Below are 18,225 nucleotides of genomic sequence, written 5' to 3'. Positions count from 1 at the left end.
ATATTAATAACCTTCAATATGTGCAAATACGCTTTGTAAGATTCTTAGACTTCTGTTCCGGACTCGACTATTTTGAAGTTCCAATGAATGAGCTGTCAGCTGTGTATGGGCTGCAGAGTGCAGAGTGCAGAGAGTGTTTCATGTTTCATCAATACCACCAATGACAGGTTTTCATTGATCAAAAATACAGAGAAATACAGTTTTATTACAAGCTTTATTGCCTTACTTTATTTCAACCATCCATCAGGGCTGGAAAACTTTTATGAGCAGACTGCCCAAACTTATGTTTGGATGCTTTAAGACTTTCATTATGTATTTTTATGGCCTCTAAACTCAATTACCACCAAACTTTTATCCATCATCTAAGTTTAAACGTAGCTCTATTGTGACTGTTCTAATAAACTGGTTGTATATTACAATCTGAAAAGTCTAATGGCAATATTGTGCGACTAGTGTATATATATAGACTTTTAAGCTTGTAATATACATATACAGTATATTTATAGTATATATATATATATATACATATACACGTAAATAATTTCAATAAACATTGAATCACAAAAAGTACATGTTCTGCTGGGACTCGAACCCGAATCTTTCACTTGCCGCGTGACAAGAAAAATAAGTCGTTTTACAGGTATTTGGTCTTCCGATCATATGTAGGCTTGGTTATTTAAACGCAAATGTGACAGATACGGTCAAATACAAAATAGTTGAATTGTAAAAAGTAAGGGTTATGTGGTGTAATGGTAGCCCATTCAACCTGTAAGTGAGAGATCCGGGTTTGAGTCCCGGCGGAGCAAGTACTTTTTGTGATTAAATGTTTATTGAAATTACACACACACACGCGCGCGCGCGCGCGCGCGCGCGCACGCACGCACGCACGCACGCACATATATAACTGTATTTCTCTGTACTTCTGATCAATGAAAACTTTTCATTGGTGGTAGTGATGAAACATGAAACGATAGTATCACTTAACAGATCCTTAATATATCAATGGAAATAGAACGTCTATATGTACTTAACAAAGATTACGAGCGGTGAGATAAGGTCCATCGTCCTCTGCAGTTTACATCCTTCGTATACAAATATGGTTTCATACATCGTTATAGCTACTGTAATGAAGGAGATAATAGTTTGTATGTCCATTTAAAAATCCCTTTAATTAGTAGGTTGAGAATAAATCATTCAAAAATTAAAGTTCATTCAAAGTAGAATTAAATTTCCTGAAAGTAAAATATATTTTACAACTGCCACAAGTTTTGAAGGCATAACTCTTACTTCCAATTGTGAACTTATTGTGCTAACCTTACTGCTTTCATCTCTGTTCTATTCGACTATTGGTGGTAAGAGAACGTAAAGAGAGGGTCAAACGCGATTTATCGCTACTTAAAAACAATCCATATGCTTTTCATATTAATATCTATCCTCGGCTATTATTTTAACTTTGTTTTTTATTTCCCTTTGGTAATTAACATAGAGTTACACTGTTTTTATTGTTCCAAAATTCACCAGTAAATACATTGAATTAAATTTTTCCTAGTGTGGTTACAATTAGTCGTTGTATTACATTAGACATTATTACACATAATGTCTCGGATATGAAGTCATGATCAACGGAAAAAGTAAACGTGTTGTGAAAATTACAATACTCGTTGAACTCATGTAGATACTAATTCAATTTACGTAGAAATTAAATAGATAAATAAGGAAAATATTTCACCAGAATACTTTTATGCAGGCCGAAATGGTTATAATTTGGCGAGGGAACCATTTAAGCACTCAGAAATCGTGTTACCCACAATTACGTTGTTTCATATCAAATGTATTTAGGTATTGTGTAAGTTAAGTTAAAAAAGAGAAATTCACTCAAATTTATTTATTTATTGAGCGAAATTATTTAAATTGGACCACCACCAACTAATTGCAAGTTTAATTAGTCATTACTATTTATGACATATTGCAGATTCCTTGAAACTTTTAAATATAAAATTGATTTCAAAAACACACATACACACACACACACACACACACACACACACACACACACACACACACACACACACACACAGAGGCATGTATCGGATTTCACACAAGACTAAGCCTTGACAGGTAGCAGGGATTGAAAGAACGAACGAGGCAAGCTTAATTTGGTAGCGGGAAAATCCCCAAAGCAGCTTTACTCAATATCCCCGCTGTTAAGCTACCATAGTTGTTCTCCAACCTTCAATTTATTACAGCATAGTACCCAAGAGGACTCTGTTATTATACTATCTCAACCGCGGCATATTTATTTAAATAAGTAGTACTAATCGTATTAAACATACAATAATTGTTTACGAAGACGGCCTCTTTGTTTTTCAGTGACAACGCAACAGCCATTGTATGTAGATAGTGGCAGACATAGTGGGTTCTCTCCCACTAAATAACTGGATTACCCTAATCCGTCCCATAATCCAGTTAAAGAGCATTGTATTTCAACCTGGGTAAAACAACGTACAGTGTAACATTAAATAGTTTTTAAGTGTAATGACATTGGCATCGTATATTTAGTTTATTTTCCTACAAACATTTCGAAGACATTTGTCACAAGGTTCCAAACAATATACAGGGATCCTTTACAAATCTCATGTGTTTTATTCATGGGCCTGTTCATCGCTGATCTCTCACATAAGAACTTCCTACTATTACAGAACGAATCTTCTACGATGTGATTTGCCTCACTACTACGAATTGCTGACTTAATTAGAATAAATTTACAAATATAAGAGTACACATAGGCTTATATAAGCGGTATATGTAGGTTTATAACGGTCTTTGAAAGATTCGCTCACCTGCCGAATCACTGAATATCAGTTTGAAGGCTAACGGATCGAAGCTCTGCATATAGAAAATATAACGGCAGATGAACAGCAACGCGTATAACGTTGTGAAATTTGGTATAACTTTTATGAGTGAACATGAGGAAAGATTTTAATGTTTCCTATTTTAACTATTAACCAACAGCGGAGTTACTGTTAAAGCAGGAGACGATGGTGGTTCCTTAGTGCGCGACTCTTAGATGGAAGTCATTGCAAAATGCCACGACATTTGGTTGAGTGCCTTCTGAAATGTTAAGAGTAGGATGAAGCTCTGAGAATGTAGTCGTATATCTTCTTTAAAACTCACATGATGCAATTTATGAAACATTTATAATGATAATATTATATATTCTTATAGCATTTTATCTATAAATGATGCATTAATAGAAATCGTTTTGGCTTCATTTCCACATCATAAATAATATAATGGAATGCTGACATAAATTGATGTTAACTGTATTATATCCAACCTCAAACACTCAATATATTTTATAATTAATAACAACCACTGTTTGTAGTTAAAACACTACAATTAATATTTTATTTTACATTTACTGCAATATTACTTATAAATTATTTAAACAAAATAGGAATGTTACCAATCGTTTAAGAAGCACAAATTATCAATACCGGTTTAAATCATTCTCTATTTCTCTATTAACCATTGTGATAATACTTAAATATTTAAGGTAAAAACGGTTTACTTATCTAGAATAACATGTTTTTTTCCTTAACACAAAGTTTTGAAAGCAGTAAATACAATTTTAGAAACAATAACTTTAGCTTGACATGGATTATATGACATAATTCAAAGAAATAATTTACAGTAACAAAGCAATATTACAGTAAATAAGCCTCCAAAAATTAATTTCAATTCATCGGAATTCAATACATATTCTAAGTAAAAAACACTTTTATCTTGAACTACTCGTTTAAAGCTACTGCCTGTAGAAAATTGCTCAGGAAAATGAAGCTTGAATGGAATTTAATGAAGAAGATACTTTATACAGATTAAAATGAGAATAACAGAGGATTTTTGGAGCCAAAATTCCAATATTTTCTATTGATAGTATTTTTTAAATGTTAAGTGTCATATAAATACAATTCTCTGCATATCAATAAGGATTTACATAATAAATGGAAGTTATTGTGGATATAGAAGTAATGTAGTAATGCCATTGCTGGATGGTAAATGAAGCTCAAGTGTAAGTAGTTCGTACATTCATGTGTAACTAAATTGTTACACAAATATTTCCTTACATTAGCCATCGAACAAGAACATAAGAAATATATTTAGAGTTCGTATAGAATATATGCATATTTAGGTATGTTAGTTCTAAGAAGTGCTTACTTTATTTTTCATTGATCTAAAAGTAAACTAATATTAACATAATATACAGTGAAATAAAATTCAGGAATACGAACGATTTTTTCAAAGGTTTTAGTTTTTGATAATACTGAGTCATTATTTATCCCCATGTTTTAGATTTTGATAAAATGATTAATCATATCTTTTTTGTAATATTCTAATTTTGTACGAGTAGGTATATGTTACTAGTAGTATACCAATAACTCAACACGATCCTATACAAGTATCTATACAAGCATGTAAAAGCGGTTTAGCAGAAATTGGATACTAAAAACAGTAGAAGACAAAATGAGCTTACATCCAAAAGGCTTTATACTTTGGTTACAAGAGAAGGCTTTTAACGGAAGTGTAAATTGTGTAAATGTTAGGGGACGCTCAACAGTGGGCCATTACAGGCTTAAAGCCACATCAGCATATTTGGGTTTAGGTCTGCAATTTCAGTGATTCGGGACATTATTTTAATAAGGATTTAAATATCATTAAGGATTGCATGCAATATGGCACTAAACGATAAAGTTTTATTGAATAACTAAAATCCAAGATATGAGAGTTTACGGCGATATTTGTATCGAGGACTTAACGAATAACCTTATAAATCCCAGAAAATTATTAAAACAGAATTTTGCACAGAGAGATAACACTGAGATGTAAGTTTTCTGACAAATCTGCATGAAATGAACGATTCAATAGTGATTTGAAGAATTATTTTAGAGCAAACATATTTTGTTGCAATAAAATGTATGAATTTACATTATAGTTTTTTATAATCTCTGATGATATACAGTACAAGGTAAGAGTACGCCACATCATGTACTGTAACTTCACTGAGGGTACTTGCAAAGTTTCGAATCGTAGTTAATTTAGTCTTGAGATGACCTGAGGACTAATAAATAGGCATACAAATACTCATACAGAAAATATTAGTCATCCTCACAAAAGAGATAATTTGTCAGCATCCTCAGTAATAGACTTAAATAACGCTCAGCCAAATCCCTGATTATAGACAGAACTGCCGTGGAACTCATTCTTGTATATTTAGAAATGAAGTTTGCAAAAGTAAACGTTTGCATATTAATAGTTTATCAAGATATCTTGCCTCATGACAAACTTACAATTTTTTCATAGGTTTCATAGCAATGCTCAAAAGTGAAATGTTTCGGCCAGAAAAGGAGGGCACTAAAGCTCAGGAATGTGCTGAAATCAAATCTTATCATCAATTTCTGACATTAACTTTCTACTCTATTAGTTTTTCAAATATTTCACATGTTGAAACCTATTATAATTATAATCACTTTGTTTATACATTTATTTATTTTGTAATTTTTCGTTGCCATCATGGTTACCCATAAAACCAATGAAAAATTATTCAGCAAATTTCTATAGAGTGACATGCACCATCTTAGAAAACTTCCTCGTATAAAAATGAAGCTTTACGCAAACTTTCTTAGATAGTTAAGTTTCTTAGATATCATGCGGACAGACAGACAGAAACTAAAATTATCACGCCTCACGAGTGGTAGGTTGTCGGCGCTCAGCGTAAAATTCATAATATTATGTTATCTTTGAATATCATAGGAATGCTTTAGACAACTAACCGTATCTATACTTATTATTGTGGTGGTGGTTGCACTACAAATCGACCGAAGTTTGTTATACTAAACAAATTATTAAGGACACTCGTTTATGAAGAGTTGCACACAATCTGGGATAAGAACTTCCTGGACATAAAGACAGGAGTGGGTTCCGATCTAAATTTTAATAGAGCCCCACGCACCTAATATATCCTACACAACTACAGCATACATATATCAGTAACAATAATTATCAATGACAAATAACTAATTCAAAACTAACGTTTATTTTATTAATATTACATTCTGTCACTTATTCTTTAATCTATTTAATACTAAGATACTATTTAAAAAGTTGTATAAACACACATACAACGTCTATTATGTAATAGTTATTCTTTAATGATGCTTTATATTAGAAGAGCTGTGCAAAATTATATAAGACACCATATTTATATTAATAATGGAGAGATTAAATTGCTTTTTGAAATTTATGGTATTTACCAAGGCTTATGCCGTTAAACCACGCACGTTATGGTTATCACAACATAATAGACGTCTTAAATTGTAATTTGTATATCCAATACAAATCACTTATATCAATACTGCTCCAAAGTTTATACCACTCGGAAAAACCTGGATTGCATAAGCAGTAAAACGCTCAGGACTGCATATCAACAAAACTATTTGCGAACTGACAATTACGTGATATTTATAAATGGGCTTCCTCATTAATTTCCTCTGGAGGTGAGTGAATAATGGTGATGTAATATCTCGTTTTCCGCATCTCAAGTAATGATATTTGTAATGAATGACGTATCCCTTCCGCATTCAAATAGCATTCATCGTACTAAAATGTATTACATTTAGTTTATATTTTACTTAAAATCACGTATCTTTTTTATATTCAACTACTACTATTTCAAATAAAAACACCCCCACATGCCCAATTTGGTGATAGAAATAATTAATTTTAGTGACCAAGTAATCATTCCAAAACTAATATCTGAAATTAACGAATAAAATATTCAGAGACTAAGAGCATTTTATATTGATTTGAATCAATTTGAACACAATAAATGAAAAATATTTCATTGTATTCACATTAATATACCAACTAAATTTCTCAGTTTGTTTATCATAAATTTGTAGCATCACCCTTTTGTCTCTTTGAGAATTATGCTGCCCATAAGAACTATTTAAAAATACCTAGGCTCTACCTTCGACCTATCAGTGTATTAAGTGTTGAGTCTCTGGGCAATTTTTATCAAGAGGCCCAGATAACAGTACACTCCTCTGTAACATTAGGAATGTTAGTACATTTAATCGTTTTAAAGCCAAAGCCAAATATTTTTAGCTGTGGACATGGCAGTCATATTAATTAAAAAAATTATTGGTATTGACTGAAAAATAAAATAATTATAAACAAACACATTGAAAGAATATTTATTTTTGTGTTGTAGTTGTTCTTTCAATGATTTGTTCTAATGAATGTGTAATTTCGTGTTTCAAATTGCTGCAAATAAGGCTTCTGATCTGATTTATGTGAAAACGTTGGTATTACAATTACATTACTATCTTGAGGTATTTCAGTTCAGCTGTGGAGAGTCGTCCTCAGTAGAGAGCTGCTCGAAAGTTTAATTTAGTTTAACTTTAACATCTCCTGACTAACTTATCTTCATGCTAAGGTCAAAATTTCTTAAAATATAATTGTTTTAGAAATGTTGCGACGTGGTCAATATCTAAGAAATAATCATGATTTATTCTTTATGTATCAAATATGTAATTATTCAAACTTCTTTGTCTTCCGATATAGATACCTATCATATTTTAATACATATATTATCACTAGAAACAAATAAAATGGACATTAATTAAAAACAGCCTATGTGACGCAAAAGTACTAAAATAAGAATTTTATCCTAGTTTCCATAAAGAATAAAAAAATATATATATATATATATATATATATATATAAAGAAAATATGCACACCAATATATATTAGACAAATAAAAATGACTAAATTATCTATCAAAATTTAAAATGGTGTAAATAAATTTGAATTTTTTTAAAGATCGATTAAGAAAGGATGTAAAAATGAAGAAATAATTATAAGGAAAATTTAGATTAATATACACAACGAGCTTTTTAAACTTAATGTACGAAAAAGTTAAACTAAATATATCGTATAACTAAATAATGACAATCAATAGGCATAAATAAAACACATATTTATTACATATCTATATCTATTGTGTTAGATTACAAAGTTAAATGTTTAATTTTGACTGGAGGAAAAAATCTAAATGCAATTAAAACATTTAAACTCTGATCCAACAATATCTTTTATTGCAGATTAATAATACATCGATCCTGTATAAACGCAATTTTTAAAATATTGTATCTGATATATTAGTTACAATAACTTACATAATGTTACTTTAGTGTAAAGTACTTACAATTTTACAACGCAATTATTTTACATTTAAGTGGAAAATAGGTCAAAACTACTTTTTATAATAGTGCCTAATGAGTTATCAGCCAAAACACAATATATAACATTTAAGAAATTAAGGAATCAATTCATTACTCTAGCAATTTAACAATACCGTCAAATTTAACGATCCAATTTAAAAACAGTTTTGAAAAGAATAAACTTGTTAAATGTTTCCAAACTGCTGCACTGCCAGTAAAATAAGAAAAGGAAAAGTCTTTCATAAAGGCTGAAGGCAATTAAGTATTAATGATGCCTTTAAAACCTAAGCACAAAATAACAGTCAGCTATGCTTCATGTACCACTCGTTCAGTTCTTTAAACTCTCTTGTAATAAGCCGGACTCAAGGAGTGGGGTTTTGAAACAAGGGTAATGAGTTATCCCCCGAATTTTATTGAGGTTTTATATAAATTTAAATAATCTATTAGATAATACTTGTAATACCCAATAGTTTTAACTTAATTATTGTAAGTCTATGACATTTTAAGTGTATATTATAAGATTTTCTATCGTACCCCACTACCGTCCTAACTATACTTTTTTCAAAGCAGCAGATTTATAACTTATTTTATAACACAAAAATGTCATTTACACTACGAAATAAAAGTGGTTACAGCACAATGTGTTTATAAATGGACTATGAAAGTATATTTACTGTTGAATAAAGAATAAAGAGACAGATAAAACCAAAGACATAAGAAAACACAAAATCTAGTATGTCTTGTTTTTTGTTTTGTTTATGGCGTAATGCTAAATATCTAAATTAAACAACAAATTTTGACTTTCATAAGTTAATACAAAATCTTATTAGTAACCAAAAGTATACCACGACGACTATGTACTGACGTGGGTGTTAATAACTTGTAAGAACAATCTTTACAAAGATGTACCTCCTGCTTAAAACACAATTAAATAACTGAAAACAACTAATGATTAATGTACAATTTAAGGACTAAATGCATTTTTCAAAAGATGTGTACATATACTAAAAATATTTTAATAGTTTTTTTTAAATTTCATTTTTAAGGTTTTCGCAAGTTACAAAGGTCAAAAAGTCCAAATATATTATGAATTAAAAGAATAGTGTGGAAAATTATAATTATCATTTGAAAATAATATAACTTTGTCCGGTAAAATATAACGTTATTACTTTATCTTTTCTTTACTTCCTACGAAAAATCTGGTAAAGTATTTTAGTAGCTATTCAATGAAATGTTTGCGTAAATATTTAGACCTTGAGCATACATTAAACTAATGACCTGACAACAGTAAGATTGGGGATATCACGTGACTGGTTAACAATTCAGAGAACAACATAGCTGGTAACTGACGTAGTAGTTAAAACAATGTAGCCGTAGAGTTTGTAAGAGATAACTATAGTCTCATAGATTAAAGCTTAAATAATAAGGTAAGGTATTTATTATATATGTATCAATGTATATATATATATATATATATATATATATATTACGATTACCATTTTACCATTATCATATCTCTGTACCATTATAAAAACAATACAAAACTGTGAAAGCCCGTGACAACAACGTATGTGGGGTGAGGGTTTAAGACTGTTGTTCATGTATTACAAATTCTGCCCACACGTATTTACTGGTACTGACGACCTTATACTACACATATTTCAGTGTTTATTCTCTACGGTAAGATCACCAAGCAGGTTATAGGTACTGTGTGATAGCCAATCATCGTTAAAGGGGAACTGAAGCCTCATAGATGTAATACAGTAGAGTATATAACATCACGTGTGCTAAATATAAATACTATAGCTGCATGTGTTATTATGTCAAATTTAAAATGCCATATAATTATACTAATAGCTCATTTATTAAGAAACTTTCTTGTTGTCAATATGGTTACTCATAATACCAATGTAAAAATGTTCACCAATAGTCAGCCAAATCAATTGTAGTGACAGGTAAAATTATCACTCATAGTAAAATGTCAAGTCCATAGTTAATTTTTCGAGATATCTGCAGTCAGCCAGGCGGACAGAGAGACATTCAGTTTTGGCCACTCAAGTAATAGGCTTCACGGACGGCTAGCCAGTTGATTTAATAACGTTTTTACTACTAATGGAAACCCGATTCAGAAATGACAATATACAAACTTTTTCATAACAAACTTTTAACACCCTGTTAAGATATGTTTAAGAATCTGAAATAGTGGTTATTTTTTTATATCAGTCCTTAAGCCACAATTGGAAATGTGAAGGTAAATAAAAATAAATACATACCATTAGTAGTACTAACAAACTAATTCAATAGTTTTTCCTCAAGAGTATACTAATAACAAAAACTGCTTACTGATCCAAAGATAAAATGCACTCCTAATAACGGCAGAAGCACAGGGGAGAAAAAGTAAACTAGCAATCTCCGATAATGCATCGATTTCCTCTACAGCGAGCTCGATCAATGCCAGGCTCACTGAACTAAGGGCTTTCTATTCAGCTGGACAAACCTTTTGTAACACTAGTTCCAACAACAGTCTAACTTCAGGGGAGAATTGATGTGGAGAGAGGGTATTTCATAGAGCTTCTCTAAAATATATCTTGTTGCAAGAAAGTTTCATTACTTTAAGAGAGATATAATACAGTTTCTCCCTGCAAAATCACTTTTTCGTCAGACCTACTTTCTGAATCACATAAGTAAATTAAGTAAATTGACATATTAATTAAAAATACGATATATTTATGATTTTGTTATACTTATCCTTACCCTATTATGGTATCTTGCATCCCACAGCTTACACCCTACTTCCTGATCTATAGACCTAACCTAAAAGTAAAGTGTGATGGATACTTTATTTTAGATAAACATTTTCATTAAAAAGTTCAGTTTATCTTAACTATTGAATTACAATATTCCGACTCATCTAATTTTAACTAACTAATTTAAGTTCTCTGATTTAATAGCTTTCAAAATTGTCTGTTTTGGCTACTTAGTCTGTGTAGATGTTTATTCAGCTAACAATTAACGATAAAATCAACATTGGATTTAGAGCACGATTTTCCTTTTTCAGAGGTTTATTAACTTTGTTATATTTAATCTACATAGTCAGATTGTTATTATTTACAATTAATACAAAATAGCTGGTCAAACACCTCTTCCTCTAAAACAAGAATGGTTAAACAAACACTAAGTAAAGACATTTCATATTGTATTTTCGAGGCATCTGCAAAGTAAAAATAAGCAAGGTACAACAGTTCCGGAGAAACCAACAAGAGTTCCCAGAAGTTTGTACTTGATAGAGAAGTAATGGACTGATGAATTATTCAGCCTGAGTAATCGGAAACAAAACTGTGTCAGGAAGGCAAATTTTCCACAGTCATCAGTAATTCAATGTGGCAGCATATTTGGGTTTCAAATGAAGTATAACGGAACATTAAAAGCATTGTTTATTCATCCTCCTGATTAATATGATCAAATTTTGTTTTATAATCAGCAGACCAAAAAATATCGACTTCATGTGTATATGACCGTATTCAACAAAATCTGGGTGTTTTTATAGCTGGTAAAGAATTTTTCTTCTGAAATGAGTATAATTATATTGCTTGAAATGTTATATATTTAACAAACATTTTACTTATCACTTCCATAAGTATAGAGTAAATAATTGTTAGACATTACTGTTTATTGTACTTTAAAAGAAATTCCCATACAATTACGTTTTGCATATTGCAACATTGCATAGTTTTGTAATAACTTTATAAAAAAAGGCAGATTTTATCATCACAACGTTTTTCACTATTTAGGGTTTGGTGATCTATTTAATTGCTTGAGGGTAAAGTGCGTTATATTTTGAGTTTGGCTCTTTGTTTTTTAGTCTTAGCACAGGCTAATTTGTTTATCCACAGAAAGATTGGCACCAGCATTTTCCAAACACTATCAGCAGCTGTTAATACGGCAATACGTTTCACCTAATGGTATAGTAAAACATAGTCTAATGCTTAGAGATGGGGGAGATTTTTAGCTGTCTGTCTATAAAATATTTCTTCAGAATTAAGAATCTGGAAGATCTCTATTCTTAATCCTGGAAGAGGATTAAGATATTCTTAATCTCAGGAACAGTTACATGACTTGAAACCTCCACCACTGTTTGTCGTTAAGTTGACGGACACGTTATCCGAATTGGGGGCATGCTACAAAGAGATAGGGTTAATTTTTTAACTTTAATCGTCGAAAAGAATAGTATAGGGAGTATTAATAATGGAAGCGGTGAGATTAAAAAGGAAAACATTCCAGTAACCCTAATTTTACACAGGAAACAATAAAAAACTCCATAACAACCTTAGCTTAGCATTAAGAGTAAAATGAACAATTACAAATTTGTTTATTTACATTTAAGGTAATATTTTTGTGTAAATACTTTTTTAATATAACCAATAGTTTTATCCTGAGAGACAAATAAAACTGATGGAATATTTTCCTTTTTTTATCTCAACACAGGAAGAAGGTGGAAAAAAAAACTATTAAAAACCCTCAGCTTTTATCAAATCAAATAGTTTTAATTGTCTCAAAATATGGAAATTGCAATAATTACTTAGAAACAAAGGAGTTACAATGTAAAATGTTGCTTTTAGCTTGGATTTTCAGTAGGTATTTTTAGTCATCACCGTCTTCTTGGTTATCAGTAGTTGAAGGCCACTCCAATATGTTCTCAAAAAAAAAGTCTATATTGATCTGGCACATTAATGTATTATTTTAGATACATCATTAAGTTTAGCTACCTTAATTGGAACTTTTCCATTATAGGCTCTTTCACTTGGAAGGATAACTTCACCACCTTTGTAAAGTTTGAAAATACTATCACTGTTCAATCCATCAATGAATCGACGTGCAGTCACGTATCCCCTTTTTGCTGCAGAAAAAGTAAGATGGCTGTATGTACTGACTTTGAAAGGTTCCTTAGTTCTTACACTTTGACAGGTTTTTTTGAAATATTCAGGCCACCCACTGGTTAAAATCAAGTATGTCATGATTTTTAAACACTTTTTACTATGAAACTTTAGGCTCCAGTTTTTTTGCACTTTGTATCATTTTGTTGTATTGCTCAGGGGAATAAACTCTGTCATGGCGACGAATTTACCCTCTTGATGACCCCAAAATCCCGGTCACAAGGTAAAAAAACTGTGCCCTCTAGTTGGGAAAAAAACTTGAATTTCATGAAACCGCTTCATAAGAGTTAATGATAAAAATACCTAACCATTGTTTGGTTACGATTTTGCCCTGGGCATGCATCACTAAAAACATAAAAGAGTTTTTACTTGTTCATTAACACTGTTTTTGATGTAGTCATTCAATAAGGAACACACATCGTTAGCACCTTATGGTATGTATACATTGTAGCCTTGTCATCACTTAAGCTGTGGACACAAAACACATAATGCCATAATTTTCGGAGATAAAAACATCTCCTGCACAGGCATGCAAGGTATAAAGGGAGGTTTTGCATAAAATCAAAACACACTGCATGAACATCATCCCTATTTTTGCAAATTTCAGTGATCTCTTTCAATCTTTTTGTAAAATTTACATGCTCTCCTTTTATGGATCATTAACTCCACTGCAGATGTTTTCTTTGCACTATCAGTCAGATTTGTAGATTTAATTTTAGTATTAAGATTTTCGCATGTAGAACACACATCAACTTGTGGCCTACCGAATCGGTATCCATATTTTTCTTTGTAGTAATTAAGGAAGTATTCATATTTAATTGTTTTGCTAAGATCAGGATGTTTTTCAATGAACATATCATGCATTAATTTTGCATTGTAAGGCCAGCCTCTAGGTAAGTTACTTCGATGGATGAGTAATGAGAGGTTTTTTTTGGATATAATTCGATATGCTCATTCAACTTAATTAAAACTTCATTTGGAATTTTTGAATGATTACCATGTCTACCTCTCATATCCATAGGCTGCTCTCCTTTGGTTAAAATAGATGTCAAACGAAAAACAACCTTGCTAGTTACTGCATGTAAGCTTAAGTAAGCCTTACGGCACACTTCAAACTTTTTACCATCAACTACGGTGTTATATTTAAAAGATGAGGAAAGCTGTTTTGAATGTGGACTAATAGATCTGTGCCTTTGAACATCACAGTGGTCAATCAAACCTATCAAATAAGTGTCCCCGTTCATTCTTAGGCCTACCACTGTAAACCGTACTAACTATTTTAAGTTTTTGTTCCTCAGTAAAATTAGAGGTACATTTGTTCCTACAGTCACATTCAGGACCTGTAGTCTTTTGTTCAACTAATACTCCAGAAGTTGTTACAAACTCTTCTCCTTTCAGCCTAGCAACTTTCATTTTACTTACAGCATTTCCTACGCCTCTCCTTTTCTTAGCAGGGCTTTCTTCATTTTCTGATGCTTCAGACAGACATAGTTTTTGATCATCAAAATGATTAGAACTCACTTAACTTACAAGGGTAATAGCACAATTACTGAAAATAAAATAGTGTTAAATACTCTCATAACCTTACAACTTTAAACTACTTACAGGTTAGTGTATTAGCAATAATAAACCAATTATTACACACAATGCACTCTACTGGCCAAACAACGAACACTACTCCTCACTGAGGTTAAAAAGGAAAAACATTCCTGGAATGTTTTCTTTCTTAATCTCAGTCTAGAATCAAATGGGTTGCCATGGCTACTAAATATAAAGGAATGTTTTCTTTATTTATCTCATTAGAAGCATTTAGGTCTGAAAAACAAAATGGCTATTTCAACTCAATTTGTCAAAAAAACTGGAATGTTTTTCCTTTTTAATCTCACCGCTTCAATGGTTAAAAACAATAGTATTAATAATAGGATAAGATGACTGGTATATATAATCTTACTTTTTAATATTATTCCAAACCATTGTAAAAATAAGTGGAAAATATACTTATTTTAAGAATAACAGATAATTGTCAAGAACTTGAAAGCATAATATTTAAAAACTCGTGAACTCATTAAAGTAATAATCGAATATTTTATGCTACTGTAAATGTTGCCAAGCTTTTTGTTACCTGATGTAAATTATGCATTCCATTCCTCGAAACATATTGTTTTATTCTTATAACACCTACCGATGGAAAATTGTCAAAATACTATTTTCTAATCATCTATCGTCGATAACAAATTTTAGGGGGAAAATAAATGTTGACAGAAAATTACTAATATCATGGCTGTGGATAGTTATGGACATTTCCTAATTATACTACTGATAGTTATCTAGTAATTTGGTGCATATAACTGATCATTATCTTAACCTACAATACGATGGGGGATAGATAATTTGTCACGAGATAATTTACTCTTTTTCGAAGCCAAATAACAATAATTTTTGTTGCAGATTCTACTGCTGAAACAGCGTAAAAATCCTTTTTTCTCTTTTTGAGGTAAGTTTTGGAATGACATACATACAGATATGAGACGGCGTAAGTGTAATAATAATAATATCTTATAGCAACAAGGCATTTACAATGTCTCGTCGAAATCACTCATTAATGTTACCTTATATTCTATTTGGTACACTGACCTGTGTGGTTTATTATTTTACAACTGTAATATAGCCCATTAAGTTGGAAATTTTTATTCTGAATTGAAACGTAACACTAAAAATAATTAATTTTAAATATTTGGATATCATATCTTTATTTCTTAATCTCTTTTATATAATTTGCTAAATATAACATCTAAAGCTAATCATTATTGATTATTGGCAATAATCTTGTGTGTTTGTTTATATGTATGTCAATATCTACTTCATGGTCATTTTCCAAGCATGGACATGTTTGTTAACAGAAGTATAAAAATATTAATAATATGAATTGTTTTAATGCTTTCCTACAACATCGTTAAATTCTAGAGTATTATACATCTATACTGAATTTTTATACAAACTGGAGTTATAATCAAGAATGTAATACTAAAAAGTAAAATGAATAATGAGTTATACATTATTACGTTATACATTATTTAGTTACAGTAATTATTCGTTCTCTGATAAAAATTATTACTAAAAAAACGTTTTCATTACTCTGTATGGAAATGGCCTTTTTGATCTGGCCAATCGACTGAGATCTGCGAAAGTCATCGTTTCCCTCGTAGCCCAGTCAGCTGATTGTCTCTCTCCCAAATATAATTTTCCTTAAGGGTAATTGTAAAAGTAACGGCCGGAGCGGCAAAATACGAATTACTATATAAGTAATATATATCAATATTTTGTTATATAACAAAACTATATAAGGTTTCACAGGGTGGAAATTAGATATAATATGTAGATCTTAAAAATGGACCTATTTTTCAAGCGTGGAACATATTTCCATGTTGTACATCCGCGTCAGGCGTCACGTGATCTTTTGTAACTGTGACTGAACCTCGTAATGAACTCATCGGATAACGTCATTTATGGAATTTAAAATGAAAAATAATACTAAAATGAGCAGAATTTTGGCTCAAATGAACGTTTTCCTTAATTGATGAGACGAGAGCCTCTGGCCATCAGCGCGGGCTACAGTGCTGCCCCACGCTTATGTCGAAGAAAGAAAAATATCTCGATAGTATCAAAAATACCAGTAAAGTATCAAATTCTAGATGGGCGGATCAGAAATATAAATTGAAAAGTAATGGAAATAAATTTATGTAAAGTATACAAAACTTAATAAATCATGTAAAACACAATATTAATATGCAAATGGATATTAATAGAGAACAATTCCATTAAAGGGAAATAATCTCTTTTTGATTAAAACGTAATAAACTCCTGACATGCCCGACAAAACACTCCGACACACACGATTCAATACAATTTGTCGATCTAGTGGATTTTTGATCCATGATTGACAAGCACTCACTCGATCCGAACTACAGTACACGATATCTTGTGAAGTACTGGACCACAGACCCGGAGCGCTCAGATAAGAGATACGCTATCAGTCCCAGCCGCAGGTGGCATTGAAGTACACAGATATCGAAACACACAGCACACAAACAGAACATTAAAATATTTAAAAAAAATAACTATTTTACAATATACCCGCTAAAACCATTTTATTTTCAATTGCACCTCCTAAAGCCATATATATTTTTGTTCAGGAGGACGAGCAAAATACCTTAATAACGTCAAATTCGTGATTTGCCGAGTCGGCATTTGCCCTTTAGATACCCTAATGGTTTCATTTACAAATATACAATGTCATACTATTTTAAGAAATACTAACAGGTTATTAATAGCAGCATTACAGTTTTGTAAAACAATAATTTACTACAATTTACATTCACTGCTTATTATATTATTATAGCGTTTATTATGTTTGAGATATTTTTTTATTGTATAAATGATTTATAATTAAATGAATGATTTTAATTGAAATTATAGAGTTTTTATTTAATTATTTTAACAGAAGTATTTATTGTTTTACTATTATTGAGATTATTATTTATAGAATAATCAAAGATTCCACTTTAGTTCATATTAACAAGGGAAAGCTCAATACCTACATTTCGTGAATCAAACACGCCAAAGATGTAATGCATTGCAAACACTCAAACCAAACCGCATGGAGATGCAGTGTAACCAACCCAGACACAAACAGTAAGAGCTCATTAGAGAATAGCGAGGTCAGAGTTGCCACCACCGCAAACCTATAATCAACTGACTGTTGACTCTACTGATGATGTTGATTCTTGAGATTGTATGGTTACAATCTTCTTAATTTAATTCTGGGAAAAGAAAAAGAAATTCTCCATAGTAAAAAAGTTTAGTAGTGTATGTCTTACAGAGCAGTATAACTTTAAATTAGTAAATAAAATTATAATTATAATGAAATTATTTCAAATTAACCTTATTGAGGGAATTTGGTAATCATATGTAAACTGACACCACCCGTAGCGAAGACTTTAAAGCAATG

At 31.0% G+C, this 18,225-nt stretch overlaps 1 protein-coding gene across 3 annotated transcripts in view; it reads left to right on the top strand.

Moving 5' to 3' along the window:
* LOC124367318 (calbindin-32) overlaps positions 1-18,225 on the top strand; it is a 167,556-nt gene that overhangs the window by 45,742 nt on the left and 103,589 nt on the right. For 2 of the 3 annotated variants that reach the window (XM_046824066.1, XM_046824050.1), the window contains exon 2: positions 15,666-15,711. The exons of the other annotated variant lie outside the window; for it this stretch is intronic. The gene's annotated coding sequence lies outside the window, so the exon portion shown is untranslated. The remainder of the gene's footprint in view (positions 1-15,665; positions 15,712-18,225) is intronic. 3 annotated transcript variants of the gene reach the window in all.

The sequence above is a fragment of the Homalodisca vitripennis genome, chromosome 1 (assembly GCF_021130785.1).
Source record: "Homalodisca vitripennis isolate AUS2020 chromosome 1, UT_GWSS_2.1, whole genome shotgun sequence".
Lineage (NCBI taxonomy): Eukaryota > Metazoa > Arthropoda > Insecta > Hemiptera > Cicadellidae > Homalodisca > Homalodisca vitripennis.
The sequence above is the reverse complement of the archived record's forward strand: the minus strand, read 5'-3'. Positions and strand labels throughout refer to the sequence as shown.